Genomic DNA, 17,092 nt, shown 5'->3' with positions numbered 1-17,092 from the left:
TCCCGGGGAAGTTGTCCCCGGATCACGGGTGCCTGGCAGTGGCAGGCTGCACCGGCTCCCGGGAGGGGCGGTGTGGAGAGTGACCTGTGCTCGCACACAGGCTTCTTGGTGGCGGCAGCAGCAGCCTTAGCGTCTCATGCCCGTCTCTAGGGTCCACGCTGATAGCCACGGCTCGCGCCTGTCTCTGGAGTTCGTTTAGGCGGCGCTCTGAATCCCCTCTCCTTGCGCGCCACGAAACAAAGAGGCAAGGAAAAGTCTCTTGCCTGTTCGGCAGCTCCAGACTTTTCCCGGACTCCCTCCCGGCTAGCCGTGGCGCACTAGCCCCTTCAGGCTGTGTTCACACCGCCAACCCCAGTCCTCTCCCTGTGATCCGACCGAAGCCTGAGCCTCAGCTCCCAGCCCCCGCCCGCCCCGGCGGGTGAGCAGACAAGTCTCTCGGACTGGTGAGTTCTGCTCGGCACCGCTCCTCTGTGCGGGAATCTCTCCGCCGTGCCCTCCGCACCCCTGTGGCTGTGCTCTCCTCCGTAGCTCCGAAGCTTCCCCTCCGCCACCCGCAGTCTCCGCCCGCGAAGGGGCTTCCTAGTGCGTGGAAACCTTTCCTCCTTCACAGCTCCCTCCCACTGGTGCAGGTCCCGTCCCTATTCTTTTGTCTCTGTTATTTCTTTTTTCTTTTGCCCTACCCAAGTACGTGGGGATTTTCTTGCTTTTTGGGAGGTCTGACGTCTTCTGCCAGCGTTCAGTGGGTGTTCTATAGGAGCAGTTCCACGTGTAGATGTATTTCTACTGTATCTGTGGGAAGGAAGGTGATCTCCGCGTCTTACTCTTCCGCCATCTTCCATATTTCTTATTAAATGTACTTCTAGGTCTTTTATGGGGCTTAATGCCATTGTGGTATCTTTTTATCCTTCACATTTTTCTGATTGTTTATTGCTAATGCATAGGGAAATTATTGAGTTTTGTACCTTGATCTTGAATCTTTCTCTCTTACTTTCAACTCTCATATTAGTTCAAATAGTTTTGCCGTTGAGTCTCTTGAATTTTCTAGACAGGAAAATATCACCTGCAAATAGTGACCATCTTTCCAATATTTATTCCTCTTCTATTTGTGTTTTATTACACTAAGAGCCCCAACATAATGTTAATTAGAAGCAGAAATAGTAAGCTTGTTGTGACTCTAATGGAAATAATGAAGTGCTTCACAATGAAGACTGATTCACTGCACTTTTCTAGTAGACATTTACCAAGTTGAGGAATTTCCTTCTATTCCTAGCTTACAAGTGGTTATTTTTATTGTTGTTACAATTATCATTATGAATTCATGTTGGATTCTTCTCACATTCTTTTTTTGGCATCTATTCAGAAAATCATATTTTTCCTTTAATCTATGTTTATATTTGTAGATAAATTAATAGTAAATTGCCCATGTGTAGTGTGATAAATCCTATTAAGTCACAATTTACTCTCTTTTTGATAGTCCACTGGATTCTATTTTCTAAAATTTTATTTAAGAGTTTTTTTTCATAAATGAGAATAGATTGTATTCATGGCATAGTTTTGCTATTGAGACTATGGTAGTGTGGAATGAGTGAGAAAGCATCTCCACATTTTATATGATCTGAGAAAGTTTCCATAGCGGGTTGGCCAAAAAGTTCGTTCGGGTTTTTCATACGCTCTTATGGCAAAACCCAAACGAACTTTTTGGCCAACCCACTGTAAGAAGTTTCTCTCTCTTATAGGTATACGGGAACTCTACAATTAAACTATCTGTGACTGTATTTTCAATTTCATTTATAGTTCTTGATCTATTCCACTTTTAGTTCTTCAATTTTTATTCATATTTTTTTCAAGAAAACATCCCATTTTGTCTAAATTTTTAGACTGGTTGCCGTATGATGTATTAGATAATCTCTTGCAATTTAAAAAATTCCTTTGTATCTATAATTATTTATCTTGTGTCATTCCTAATATTTGTTAGTTATTTCTCTCTTCCCTTTCTTTATCATATTTGTCATGGGGTTGTCTATATTACTGGTCTTTCAAAGAACCATATTTGGATTTACTGATCAAGATTACAATCTTGGAAGGATTTCGCTTGTTATTTTTTAAATTAATATTTCATGTTTTCCTCATTATGCTTTCTTCCTTAAATGTACTTTGAGTTTATTTTGTTTTTTCCCCAGCTTCTGGAGCTACACACTTTATCATTTACTTTCTGTCTCTCTTGTTTTCTAATAATGAATTTAAACTATCAATATATATTTTCCTCTGGGTTCTACTTTGGGTGTATTCCATAGGGAATAGTTCACCCTCTTATTTTTACTCACTTCTAAATAGTTTATCATTTCAGTTCTTATTTTCTTTGTTCCAAATATGATTTATTTCTTAAATTTCCAGGTCTGTAAGGTTTTGTTTTTGCTTTTGTTGTTGTTGTTTGACTATCCTTTTGTTGTTAATTTCTGATTGTATCAGTGTCATCAGTGATTGTGGCCTATGTGGTTTCCACTTCTGAGGACCTAATGAGAGTTTCTGTGTGTGTACAAAATGTGTAGTCTCTGCTTGTTGGATAAAGTTTTTTATATGTCTATTAGATTGCTTGCAAACTGTGGTATTAAAAATTTCCCTATTCTCATTTACTTCTGTCTACTTGATCTGTCAGTTTCTAAGAAGCATGTTGTATATAAAGTTTCATGATTTATTTATGAAATAAATGAGTTGGGTGATTTAAACTTTTTACCAACGTGAAATAATCATTTTATTCTGTATGTGTTATTCTGTATAATGCTTTTTTTGTCTTTATTTCTATTTGGTCTTGAATTAGTATTGCCATACAGTCTTTCTTTAATTTTTATTTGCCTAGTACTTCTTTTTCCTTCTTTATTTTCAACCCATCTGTGTTCATTTATTTTTAAGTCAAAGTTTAGATTGACAATATGAAAGATACCTAATATGAGAGCCTTTGTTACTTAATAGGCATGTATATCCTTATAATATTTATTGAATTATTAATATTGTCACACTTATTTCTGCCATATTATTTTATATTTCCTATTCACCATGGTTCCTTGTTTCGTTTTGTTTTGTTTTATTCTTCCCTGCCATTTTTTGACTTGGTGTTGCATTTTCTTTGTAATACATTTTTCCCCTTAATGATTTGAAAGTTGTATAGTCTATTTCTGTTCTTCTAAAATCTAAAGCTATGGTTCTAAACTTTACTGTGCATCAGAATCACGGGACAAGATTATTAAAACACACATTGCAACTCCCATACCCAGATTTACTGATTCAGTAAGTCCAAGGTGGCATTCAAGAATTTACATTTCTAACACAGTCTCAGATGATATGCTACTCCTGGTCCAGAGGATCACACTTTGAGAATCACTGTTCTAGAAGTTTCTCTAAATTTTTAACATTCATATTTATTTTTCAAGTTTTCTATTAATATCTATATTTAATCTGTTTAACCTGCTTTTTAATTTAATAATAAATCATTTGAATTGCTACAATGTATTCCACTACATTGTTTGAAACTATCAGAGTTTAATTAACTAATCTTTTACTGGTAAATATTAAGGTTATTTCTAAATTTTTGCTACTATAAACAGTACTGCGACCGACACTCTAAAACACTTATCTTTGCATACTTGTCCAATTATTTCCTCTAAACAAATAACTATAAGTAGAGCTACTGGGCCAAAGGTAAGCATATTCCGTATGCATTGATATGAAAATTTCCCACCAAATACATTTGATAGGTATTGTCAAATTTTCCTCCAAAAAGATTATACCAATTTATTCTTCAACTAACAGTGTATGAAAGTGCCAGAGTGTTTTATAAACACTAAAGAGTTGAAGAAGTCTATATTTTCTTTTAGATCACATATTGTTTTTTCTTTTTCTTTTTTTTAACATTTCAATATCTAAATTTATCTGGAATTTACTTTGGTATCATATGTGAGGAAGATGTTTAACTCTGTTTTTATTCAAATAGCTATCCAGTTATCCCAGCACCATTTACTAAGTAACCTATATAGAACAATTTCTCACCAGACATAGTATTTATATCCCAGTATTTATATTCCTGAGAATTCCGTGATTGACCAAATCACAGTTATCAAGAGCAGGATCTCATAGAAAATAGGGAATTTCTTGGGGAAACATGACATTAGAAAAATATTCCAGGACTTCCCTGGTGGCACAGTGGCTAAGAATCCACCTGCCAATTCAGGGGACATGGGTTCAAGCCCTGGTCCGGGAAGATCCCACATGCCACGGAGCAATTAAGCCCGTGTGCCACAACTACTGAGCCTGCGCTCTAGAGCTCACGAGCCACAACTACTGAGCCCACGTGCCACAACTACTGAAGCCCGTGTGCCTAGAGCCCGTGCTCCGCAACAAGAGAAGCCACCGTAATGAGAAGCCTGCGCACCGCAATGAAGAGTAGCCCCCGCTTGCCGCAACTAGAAAAAAAGCCCGCGTGCAGCAACGAAGACCCAATGCAGCCAAATAAATAAATAAATAAATACATTAAAAATAAAAAATTCCAATAAATAAATATTCTAGAAAATAGAATCCAATTTTAAACCAAATCAGTTTTGGTTGGTAAGGTATCACTGTTTAACAATATGGCAAATAATTCCATAACACTTACTGAATGCCAGGCACTGTTCTAGTAACTTTGCATGTATCAAATGCCTCATAATAAGCCTATGAAATAGGCATGCTATGCCCATTTTACAGATGAGGAAATTAAGACACACAGAGGTTAGGTAATTGAAATATATCAACCTATTTCTGGGCCATTTAATTTTATTGATCTTTCTAGCTCTCTACCTCAGTTCTCATTTCCAATGCTCTAAAATATATTTCAATATTTGGTAGGATTAGTCTCTCTTCATAATTCTTCTTCAAAGATTCCTAGCTAATCTTATATGCATATTCTTCCAGATTGATTTTTTAAATCATTTTTTTCAAGTTACAAAATGTCCATTAGGATTGTTATAAGATTGCATTAAATTATTATGAGAATTTCCACTAAATTAACCCATGGATACTGTGGAAGCTTTCTTTCCAAGGACAAGGTATTTTTGTCCTTTAATCAAGTCTTTATTTTCCTCAGTAGGATTTATAGTTTTGTTATATAAGCCCTGCATAGTCCTTATTAAGTTTGTTCCTAGATATTCTATATATTTTATCTTCTTGTCTAGCTTATTTCTCATTATACTATTTAATTAGTTATTGTTAATAGAGAAAACATTAATATTTTAGTATTTATAGTCTGTCCGCTTTACCGAATGCTTTTATTAGTTTTTGTGTCCTTCCCTTCTGTTTTTTAGATAGACAATCATATAGATTGCACAATAATAATTTTATCTTTCCTATACTTATCTTAGTTACTATATTTTATTTTGGGCCTTATACTGGCCAGAGCTTCAAGAACAATTAAAGTGTTTTTGTAAATGATATATGGTTTAACTGTTATCCCCAAAGTTTTCCCATCTCTAAGAAGGCAAGTTCAACTGTTAGCTAAATATTTAATTCATGACTGTTTTTGCTCGTTTATGTTATTTTCAAGTTGTAGTATATGTAGTATTGTATATTGAACATTACATTCCTATACCCTTATTAGGTATGATCATTTTATGCATATGTATAAAATTTGTCATATAAATTTCGTATTCAAAATAATCATAGAACTTATAATGGTTGTATCATTGTTTTCATGACAAATTATTAATTGAACCTAAATGTATTTGATGCTAAATGCTAGCTCATAAACATAATCCTCACACAGAATGTTTCTATGGAAAAGTACAGCCTGCTTTTTGACCATCCACTTTATTTTGGTTTCCAAGAACATATTCCAGCAAAAAGCACTGACTACACAGGTAAAGTTAGCTTTACATAGAAAAAGGCTAACATATTAATCTGTTGGATCTCATGATGGAATACTGGGTATGTTGGTATTCATTTGGGTGGTAAGCTAGGGCCCAAGTTGGGGGATCCTCAAAACAGCAGAGTCACAAATACTTCAAACCATGATGGCCAAACACAATAATATATCTAACAAAGAAAATCTCCCAGGACCTATAATAACCACTTGCATACATTAAATATGAACCAGAGAGAGTTTCCCCAACTGTTCAAATTGTGGTTAGACAGTTTCTGCAGATTGCTTAATCAAGGTCATACAGGGTAAACGATGTACAAATCAGCATTTCCTGATCTTTGGTTTTGTGAGAGTAATTCCTCACCCCAAAATCCCAGAAAATATTTCAATAACTTTAAATGCATTTTAGAATAAAATCAAATTATTGTGGATAATCAGGCAATAACTTGTAAATACAAAAGTCCAACCAGAACATTTTCACTTGCCATACAACATGTTGACTACTTGAGTCATTATTCAAGAGAGAATCAGATCACCACAACTCAAGTTATAAAGAGCATGAGAATGTCATGATTTCGAGTCACTAGTTATTCAGGACTGGAGTTCTCTTTTTTTTTTTTTTATATCATGTGATTGGTCACGTAACTGCTATAAAATGAGTACTCATCTTTACTGAGCCTGTAGACAGTGGATTAAAGAGCTTTTCAAATGAGTATGTGGTACACTGGCAAATATTTCAAACACATTTTTATTCTTCAGTGCTGAAGTTACTCTGTGAGGTGGGTGTGGAGGTGGGAAAACACTCCGATTCTATTAAAGGTGGCTGCAATTTATCTACTTTGCTCTTTGTCTGGAGCAATCAGAGACCCATGTGACACCTTCAGCCCACCCCATGTCCCTCACCTCTCCTCCTCGTGCTCTTTTCTCCCAGATGCCAATTGATTTGTGATAGGAAAGCAGGCAGCTCCCTGTAGGAGGTGGAGATTAAACTGGTTTGGAGGGCAATGTTCTCCCTCCAAACGGGGTCAGCGGGAGTTGGCAGTCCCCTGCCCAGGGGGAGTGAGGTCTGTGATTGATCCCGATGGACCTCTAAGCTGTGGACTATGTCATCTCACTGAAGCTCTGATAGACATTCAGTCCTTGGTTGCCTCAGCCCTGCCCAGGCACAAAATAGCATCTGGATTTAGATGCAGGTTTTATCTCCTAGGAAGGTAGAAAAGATGGCTGCCTACAGCATGATGGCCAATCTCCATGTTGCCCTGCTTTCAGTCATTGGTCATGGCACGCCCAAATACAATAAATTTTAGCCTTTCATCAATGGAATTAAAGTTCTTTATTTTATTTCTCCGGAAAACAAGAATGTGTTTCCTTCTGTGATTAGAGCCAGTCACCTTGGGAAGTGTGATTCCTTAATGGTAAATGGTCAATCTGTCAAGAACTGTGAAGAGTGAGATTATACGCTACTTGCAAATGAACAAATGAGCGTGTTACTGTTTTATGGCCACTGGCAGAAGGCGCAAGTCTTATGGATCAGAGACAAAAGACTTTATCACTCAGAGCACAGAAGGCAGCGTGAGCCTCAGGTTCACATTAACTCCCCTTACCCCACAGTCCCACACAGCAACCTGGGTGGATGCTGCACACGCAGTAGATGTGCCTTATGGCTGAGAAACTCCAAGTTTAAGGAACTCCAATCTTTTATAATGGGCTGCAAGCAAACCTGTCCAATCTTTGCCCCCAAGGAGACAGTATCTTTATTATATTGGACAGCAAACAAATCTGCCCTCTATTCCATAGAAAGACACTATCTCTGTCTTCCAAGGCTGTTCACTATATAAACATCCTTGAAAAGATAATCTGGAACAAAGGCAGCCAGTGCCTTTGCACACAAAACTGCAAATATGTAAAAGACCTTAGTCTAAGTCTACCTGAGCTGCTATTACAAAAATACCATAGACTGGGTAGCTTAAACAACAAACATTTATTTCTCACAGTTCTGGAGTCTGGGAAGTCCAAGATCAAGGCACTCGCAAATTCAGTGTCTGTTGAAAGCTCACTTCCTCTTTTATAGATAGCCGGCCTTTTACTCTGTCCTCACATGGCAGAGGAGGGAAAGAGTTTTCTGGGGTCCCTTCTATAAGGGCACTAATCTCATTCATGAGGGCTCCACCTTAATGATCAAATCACCTCCTAAAGACCCCACCTCCAAATACCATCACACTGGGGATTAGGTTTCAACATACAAATGTTTTTTGGGGGCAGGGGGTGGGGACACAAATATTCAGCCTATAGAAAGACCCATGAAGAACTGTCTCCCAACCCAACGCTATTTATCAAGCCCTCAGCAAGACCACAATCTACAGACTCCCCAGTGGTATCTTATCTCACGTTGAATGGTATAAAGAAGGCAGTGTTTTCTCCCTCTTAGTAAGAGAGTTTCGAAAGAGAACCATTTGGAAGTTTTGATTTGGAAGGGAATAAGAAACATGATACCAGCAGTGTACTATTCTTTTATTTTAAACATCTTTATTGGAGTATAATTGCTTTACAATGGTGTGTTAGTTTCTGCTTTATAACAAAGTGAATCAGCTATACATATCTATATATCCCTATATCTCCTCCCTCTTGCGTGTACTATTCTTTTTTACCATTCTCCATCTCAGGGCCTTGCAACACTACAAGCCCAGCTGTTAACCAGATGCGGTCACTTGAGCCACAGAAAGTGTGAAAATAAAAATATTAGCAGTATTTCTATGGCAGTGTTCACATGATTATTATAGAAATGATCAGTATCAGCATACTACTATATTTATTTTGTTCTTGAATGTTGTAACCCCCTAGGGGGAAAGTATTTGAAAAAGGTTAAAAATGAAAGTACAAGTTATGTATCTTTGCTAGAAAGTATTGAGAAATGGGTTAGATGAAACTATATTGAATGGAAGAATGTATCAATGAAAAACAGAAATCTAAAAAAGAGAGAGGGTGAGAGAGAGGGAGAGGGAGAGAGAGAACTGCAGTATGGTAAATTTTACTATGAAAATGGGTTTCAGGGATCCATATAAAAACTGTTTCCTAAAATTCAAAATGCCATATGTCATCAGTTAATTCTGCTTTTAAACAATTACATATGGTTCTGACCAATTACCTTTAATTTTTCACAGTTTGAATTATTCGTTGCCTTCATGGTATAACAGTCATAATAATCAAACCGAGCGTCAGGGACATTATTGTATGTCTCCTCAGCATGACCTTGGGCCTTAGCTTCCTCATCAGTAAAATGAGGAGGCACACATGCTTTCCAGCTCTCAAATGCTACGTACCCTTCAGAGAAGTGCATTTAATTTATTTCCTTATTATCCCCATTATTAATCACTGAATACGCATATGCCAGAATGGACCATGCATGCCTGAAAAATTACCAGGAAGAAAATCACAACCTAAATTGGTCAAACCCAGAAAATGTGAACAAATTCACATGATTCTTAGAGGTTATCTAGTTTAGTGCTGTATGTGTATTCCCTTTCTGTCAATATAACTTTAGAGAATTCTCCAACTCGCCCCCAGAAGCATCCCTTCAGAATCCAGTGAGTGAGAACACACTTAATACAAAACAACCAGTATGAATTCCGTAATGCTTTTAAAATGAAAATCTATTTCATTTATCACATGTATCTGAAAAATAATAAACAATTCACATCACTAATGTGAAGACAACGCTTGGGGTATATATTATCTTACAGACCCACTGCAGGAACCAGTGTCTTTGTCCTCTCACCAACCCCACCCCAGTGGGCTTCAGCCCATATGCCAAGAACTACTCCTCTACAACCTGCCACCACAGAATAATTTTAGAGATAAAGGGACTTTAATAAATACAATTTCCAGTACCCTTATTTTACAGGATATTAGCTATAGAGTATCAGAAAATTGTCAGTAGCAAAACTAAAGCTAGAACTCAAGTGTCCTGATTCCTTATTTCATTGCTAGTCTGGAATATGGCCAATCACTCCCTTTGTAGTAGACACTATGGGTGCCCTACCCAGACCCCATTTACCTGGCCGGTGCCTCCATCCTCCAAAACTGCTGTGAGTGTTGGCTGCTAACAGCTCACAGTTGTACCCTTCACCTGAGAGCTGCCTTCAGCAGAGCTGAGTTGCCTGGAAATGTCCATGAGGATTATGCCTCTCCCCTCTCCTCCATGGGCAGCCCACAGGCAATGACTGACTGATGTAAGAGCTTCAGAACTCCCTGTGGGGTCAGGCTGAGGTTAGACTTTAACTGAACTCATATCTTTACCCAGCTTCTTCTCCTGCCCTATCCTGCTTCCCTGTTCTTCAATAGGTCTCTCCGGAGAGCATGCTCTCAATGAATCTCTTGCACAAGAACCCCCATTTCAGGCTCCGCTTCCAGAGAACATGACCTAAGACTCTCGTTTTCAAAAATAGACCTGACACCCCTAGAAGCCATGCCATTCCATCGCAGGACAGCTCTGATTGTTAGAAAGGTTTTTTAAAAATTATTATTATATTAAGGTCACATCTGCCTCTGTAATTTCCACCCATGGTTCCCTGTAGAATTAGTCTCAACGCTTATCCACATGACAGCCCCTCAGATATTTGAAGGGGGGAAGGACATTATGTCTTCCTTAAATCTTTTTTTCTAGACCGTGAGGGAAGAAAAGAAATTTTTAAAAAATCACCAACTCAGGATAATGTCTGATAACAAAACTGCATGGAGCAGAATAATGGAACATCAACGAGAAGAGAATTTGAAGAAGGCTACGTTCAAACCCCCTGGGGAAGTGTGGGTTGGGGGAGAAGAACCCAGTATAGAAGTGAGGAGGAGATCAAATCTCCAAAAAAAAAAAAAAATCAGACAGAAACTACTTAAAACCAGATACAATGAGTGGCTGCAAGAATCCCATGGAAGAGACATCTTATAATTCTCAGGAGAAGATGTCATAGAAGTAGGTCAGGCAGAAACTCTAGAACTCAAATGTGTCAATGTACACAGCATGTATACACTGAAGATTTTTAGATACGTAATGGTAAATACTGTTGCAGAATCATTAAGACTTATTAACGAATGGGGAGAAGACAGTCTCTTCAGCAAGTGATATTGGGAAAGCTGAACAGCCACAAGTAAACCAATGAAGTTAGAACACACCCTCACACCATATACAAAACTAAACTCAAAATGGCTTAAAGACTTAAGTATAAGACATGACACCATAAAACTCCTAGAAGAGAACATAGGCAAAACATTCTCCGACATAAATCATACCAATATTTTCTTAGGTCAGTCTCCCAAGACATAGAAATAAAAGCAAAAAAATAAACAAATGGGTCCTAATCAAACTTATAAGCTTTTGCACAGCAAAGGAAACCATAAACCAAACAAAAGACAACTTATGGACTGGGAGAAAATATTTGCAAATGATGTGACCAACCAGGGCTTAATTTCCAAACTATACAAACAGCTCATACAACTCAATAACAAAAAACCAAATGACCCAATCAAAAAATGGGCAGAAGATGTTAATAGATATTTCTCCAAAGAAGACATACAAATGGGCAATAGGCACATGAAAAGATGCTCAACATCATTAATTATTAGAGAAATGCAAATCAAAACAACAATGAAGCACCACCTCACACCAATCAGAATGGCCATCGTTAAAAAGTCTACAAATAGTAAATGCTGGAGAGGGTGTGGAGAAAAGGGAACCCTCTTACACTGCTGGTGGGAATGTAAATTGATGCAGCCACTATGGAGAACAGCATGGAGGTTCTACTAAACTAAAAACAGAATTACCATATGATCCAGCAATCCCATTCCTGGGCATATACCCAGACAAAACTATACTCGAAAAGATACATGAACCCCTATGTTCATAGCAGCACTATTCACATTAGCCAAGACATGCAAACAACCTAAATATCCATCAAGAGTTGAATGGATAAAGAAGATATGGGGTGTGTGTGTGTGTGTGTGTGTGTGTGTGTGTGTGTGTGTACAATAGAATATTACTCAGCCATAAAAAAGAATGAAATAATGCAATTTGCAGCAACATAGATAGACCTAGAGATTATCATACTAAGCAAAGTAAGTCAGAAAGAGAAAGACAAATACCATACAATATCACTTATATATGAAATCTAAAATATGACACAAATGAACATACCTATGAAACAGAAATAGACTCACAGACGCAGAGAATAGACTTGTGGATGCCAAGGGGTAGGGGAGGGAAGGATTGGAAGTTTGGAATTAGCAGATGCAAACTAGTATATATAAGATGGATAAACAACAAGGTCCTACTGTATAGCACAGGGAACTATATTCTATATCCTGTGATAAACCATAATAGGAAAGAATATGAAAAAGAATATGTATATGTATAACTGAATCACTTTGGTGTACAACAGAAATTAGCACAACATTGTAAATCAACTATACTTCAATGAAAATTTTTTTTACATGTTTAAAGACTTATTGATGAGATGCATGCCTGAAATACAATAAAGGAATATGACTTGTTCAAAGGAAAAATGTTTCATTGAAGGGATAAGATAGGAAAATTATGTGTCAGAATGTCTACATTGGAGTACATTGTTCTATTCCAAGCATACATTTCATTAAAAAAATAAAGAATGTATACATTCCTATGGAAGTTCAAAATCTGAGGGTAGAAGCACTTAAGAGAGAATAAATTCTGAAAGAAAAGTGCTATCTTTAAGGGAGTACGATATTGATACCCAGCCAGATGAAAGAAATTAGGTTTAAAAATTCTGAACAGCATTTGTGGGTGCCTTATAATTGAAAATGTGCTTTCTCACATTTTCTTTTACTTCTAACACACTCGCAGTAACCCTAGCAGATGTGTAATGTGTTATCACCATTTTATGAAAGTTATGTGTGATGGATTGACCATTTCCAAATCAACCAACTCCTAAGTGGTAGATCCAAGGCTTGAGCACGAGTCTTCTAACTCTAAAGTCTATGTTCTTGCCACCTCACCAGGATGGCTTCTAACACACACATAGCAAAACTACTGAAGCATTGGCCATCTGGACTCTGTTGGTGGTCCTATGCTGTTAACAGCATCTTTAATTTCCAAAGGTTGCCATGTACATCACCACAAATTGGGTGGCTTAAAACAACAGAAATGTATTGTCTCACAGTTTGGCAGCTAGAAGTCTAAAATCAAGGTGTTGTAGACTCTGGGGAGGAATCTTTCCTGTCTCTTCCTAGCTTCCGGTGTTTGCTTGCAAACCTTGGCATTCTTTGGCTTGTAGACACATGGCTCCAATCTCTGCCTCCGTCTCCATGTGGCGTTCTCCCTGTGTGTTTCTCCCTGGGTGCAAATTTTCCTCTTCTCATAGGGACACCAATCATACTGCATTTAGCCCCCCCACCCTACCCCAGCCCAGTATGACTTAACTTGATTATATCCGCAAAGACCCTATTTTTCAATAAGGTCCTATCGACAGGTTCCAGAGACATGTGAATTTGGGGAGACACATTCAAGCCAATACACGACAGAACAAGTGACCTGTTCTTGGCTTGTGTTGCTGACAATTTTCCCTCAGAAGGGAAAGGAAGAAATTTTTTAAAACTTCTGTTCTGGATTCCAGTTTGACCAACAAGAAAGAATAAGGTGTCAAATGTAGAAACAAGGAAGCCTTGGGAGAAAGTGGCCTTGATATTTCACAGCAGTGAAAAAGGTAATGGTCAGCCCTTCAGAAAGGGGCCTTCGAAAAAGATAAGTAAAATAACACTGCCCAAGGGAATATATTTACAAGAGGGATGTGGACTTTAAAAAAATGGGATTCCTTCAGCATTATAGAAAATGGATACTGTTGAGAAAGAAAAATATGCTGCCTGGAAAGCAAATGTAATAAGGATCAATAGTCTCTCATAACTGACCATAAGTGAGGTCCTGGGCTTGAACTGAAAAAATAAACAGCATAAATATAAAGGTGGCCTTTGAACAGACAGCTCTCAGAGACGAATTAGAAGAAGCACTGGATCTGGAGTCAAAATACTTCAAGTTCCTATGGCCCAGAGGGTTCTCTGATGAGTTCAGAAAGATGGATAGAGGTGGACAGGGTCATGGGTGTGAGAAGAGAAAGGAAAAAAGAACTGTTTAGAGTACATAATATGAGAAAGTAAAAGGTCAAAATAAGTTAGGACTGAGATAAACACTAAAGAGAACAAGAAACCTGTTTTTCTTTTTAATCTCCGTAGCCAGGAAAAGATCAGAGAAGGAATAGCCATGCTCTATCTCAAGCAATATAAACTTAACAAATAATAGCACAACCAAAGAACCAATCAATTTTCTGCTTCATCAATTTTCTGTATAATCTCTCTCATGGAGAATGAACATCAGTTATGGAACAAATATTCTTGAGATAATTAAAATGTACAATAGGAAAAGAGATAGTAAGAGAGTCTTCACACATTTTAAATGAGTTTAAAACTTCAGTTAACCCAAATTCTATCCCAAACTATGGAAAGAATGTGCAGATGAGATCAGACAACTGCTGTGGAGAATGAAGAGTGTAAGAGGTGCGCAGTGGCTGGAAAATGTTTCTGCTCCCAAACGGGTGAAAGGGTGAGATTTGTATATAAATTAGTGAGCCTCATGCAGATTCCAAGCAAAATTCTAGAATGCATGATTTGTAAGCAGTACATGGTAAGGAAATACTGACCACTGGCAATGAGTGTGAATTCACTAAGAACCAGTTATGCCAACCTAATCTCATTTCCTTTCTTTGATTTGGTTTGCCGGTGTGTCAGAGGAAGGCATGAGCACAGAATGTCCTGGTTTTAACACAGCATTTACCAAGTCTCATGGTGTGTTCCTTTTATTATTAAAATGGAGAAGTGTAGGTCGAGGGTTAGGAAGATGACTGGGTGGCTTGCTTCATAGTTCAGCAACTAACATCACCCAAAGAGTGCTGGTCAAAGGCTTGGCTTCAACCTTGAAAGGCAACTCCAAGAATTTGTGATTTGCTCATTCCTGTTCAACATAGTAGTCAAAAACACGGAGATCAAAGAATGCGTGTTTATGAATACCTGGAAGACAAAATATTTGGTAGAGAGAGCTAATATACCAGGAGATAATTCAAAAATAGCTCTTCATGTAGAAACCAGGACCCAAACAAAGAAAATGTAAGATATTTGGAATAAATGTGAGGTCCTGTGCTTAAGCCAAAAAAATAAAGAGAATAATACCAAGAGCTAACATGTATTGAACACTTGCTATGCATTATACCTTCACATGCAGTATATTTGTTTAACCTCACAATAACCATATTATAATTAGAATAGTTATAATCATTATCATTCACAGAGGTCAAGGCTCAGAAAGGCTAAATAACTTTTGCAAGTTATATAGCTAGCAAGTGGTAGAGCCAGGTCTCAAATCCAGGTCTGTCTAACTTCAGAGTTTGTGACCCACTTTCCTATTCTCATCAAGGCAGGAATGGAGGAAATGTGGTATAGACTTTTTCGAGTTTTAAGTGAAAACACCTAGACAAAAAGTATCTAATATTGCATAGTAGCCACTCAATAATGTTATCTTCTTTCTTTCCATAATATTGAAAATTTAGGAGAATATTTTAAGAATAATATTGTAAGAACTGGTGAAATCCATGTAGCTCAAAATGAAAAACTAGGACTATCATTAAAAATTACACAGAGACAGATTATTGTTCAGTAAGATGAACATTTTTCTCTGTTGGGTCTGCTCAGCCATGGAACAAACCACCTTGCCCTGGAGTGAGTCCTTATCAGCCTTTCTCAGGACTGTCTGAGAAGGGGTGCTTGAGCCAGGAGGAGAAATCACTAGGTGACTTCTCAGAGTCTTCTGAAGCTAAGATTCAATAAAGAAACTCCAAGGTAAAGAAGTTGTAGTCTAAAGCCTAATTCTCCTATTCTAACTCTATCAGGGGAGCATGAAACCCTTGGAGCACTTCACTTACTGTCTTTCAATTATCCTTAGAGTGTTTCTTGGAGGTAGAGCAGTCATCAGTATCCCTTTTTAATTTGACTGGAAAATGGGAGTGATTCCATAGCCCATGCGTGGCCAGGCAGGATGGAAAGGCAGTTCCTGCAGGCATCCGGTAATCTTTCTATGACCTCACTGCTTTCCCAGCACCAATTATCTCAACAGATCTTGCCAAGATTTTTAAAGACCAAATAAACAAAAGTTAATTTTGATTCTCTTTGAGAGAATCATATATATATGATATATATGATTATATATCATATATATATGATATTTCTAAGAAAACACATTCAAGAAAAAACTTGATAGGGAGTTACAATTTCAAAAAGACCGGAGTCATACTTATTTCAGGATTTCGGTCATTCAACACCACTTTGTCAAACATGTAATCATGTGATTTGGACCTCCATCCACGTGGTTCTGTGCAAATTCATCTGCAGCTAGTAAATAAGAGCAGTATTTAAATGCAGTTTTGCAAAGGCAGTCCTGGGATGCTGGTGTGGGCACGGCATGGCATAGTAAAGAAGCTTAGTACTAGAAATCCAGGGTTGTATTCTAACCTGGCCCTGCCACTGGGCCATGTGACCTTGGGCATGTCAAGTAACCACTCTGCACCTCAATTTCTTGGATTCTAACATTTATAAAGAGCTTGAACTACACTGATCTCTAATGTTTCCTCCAACTTGTAACATCTCTAAGTCATTGTCTATCAGGAACCCTAGCTTACTTGTGATGGCATTTCCTCTTTCACAGAGGAACTGGTTTAGTTTATAATCCTGCTGATGTTTTTAAAATTCTATTGGAGTATAGTTGATGTAATATATTGTGTTAGTTTTAGGTGCACAGCAAAGTGAATCAGTTATACATATACATATATTAACTCTTCTTTAGATTCTTTTCCCATATAGGTCATTACAGAGTATTGAGTAGAGTTCCTGGTACTATACAGTAGGTCCTTATTAGTTATCTATTTTATATATAGTAGTGTACATATGTCAATCCCAATTTCCCAATTTATCCCTCCCTCCCCCCTTTCCCCCCTGGTAACCATAAGTTCGTTTTCTACATCTGTGACTCTATTTCTGTTTTGTAAATAAATTCATTTGTACCATTTTTTAGATTCCACATACAAGCAATATCATATGATATCTGTCTATAGCTTTTTTTAATTAATTAATTTATTTATTTAT

This window comes from Eubalaena glacialis, chromosome 8 (assembly GCF_028564815.1).
Source record: "Eubalaena glacialis isolate mEubGla1 chromosome 8, mEubGla1.1.hap2.+ XY, whole genome shotgun sequence".
Lineage (NCBI taxonomy): Eukaryota > Metazoa > Chordata > Mammalia > Artiodactyla > Balaenidae > Eubalaena > Eubalaena glacialis.
The sequence above is the reverse complement of the archived record's forward strand: the minus strand, read 5'-3'. Positions refer to the sequence as shown.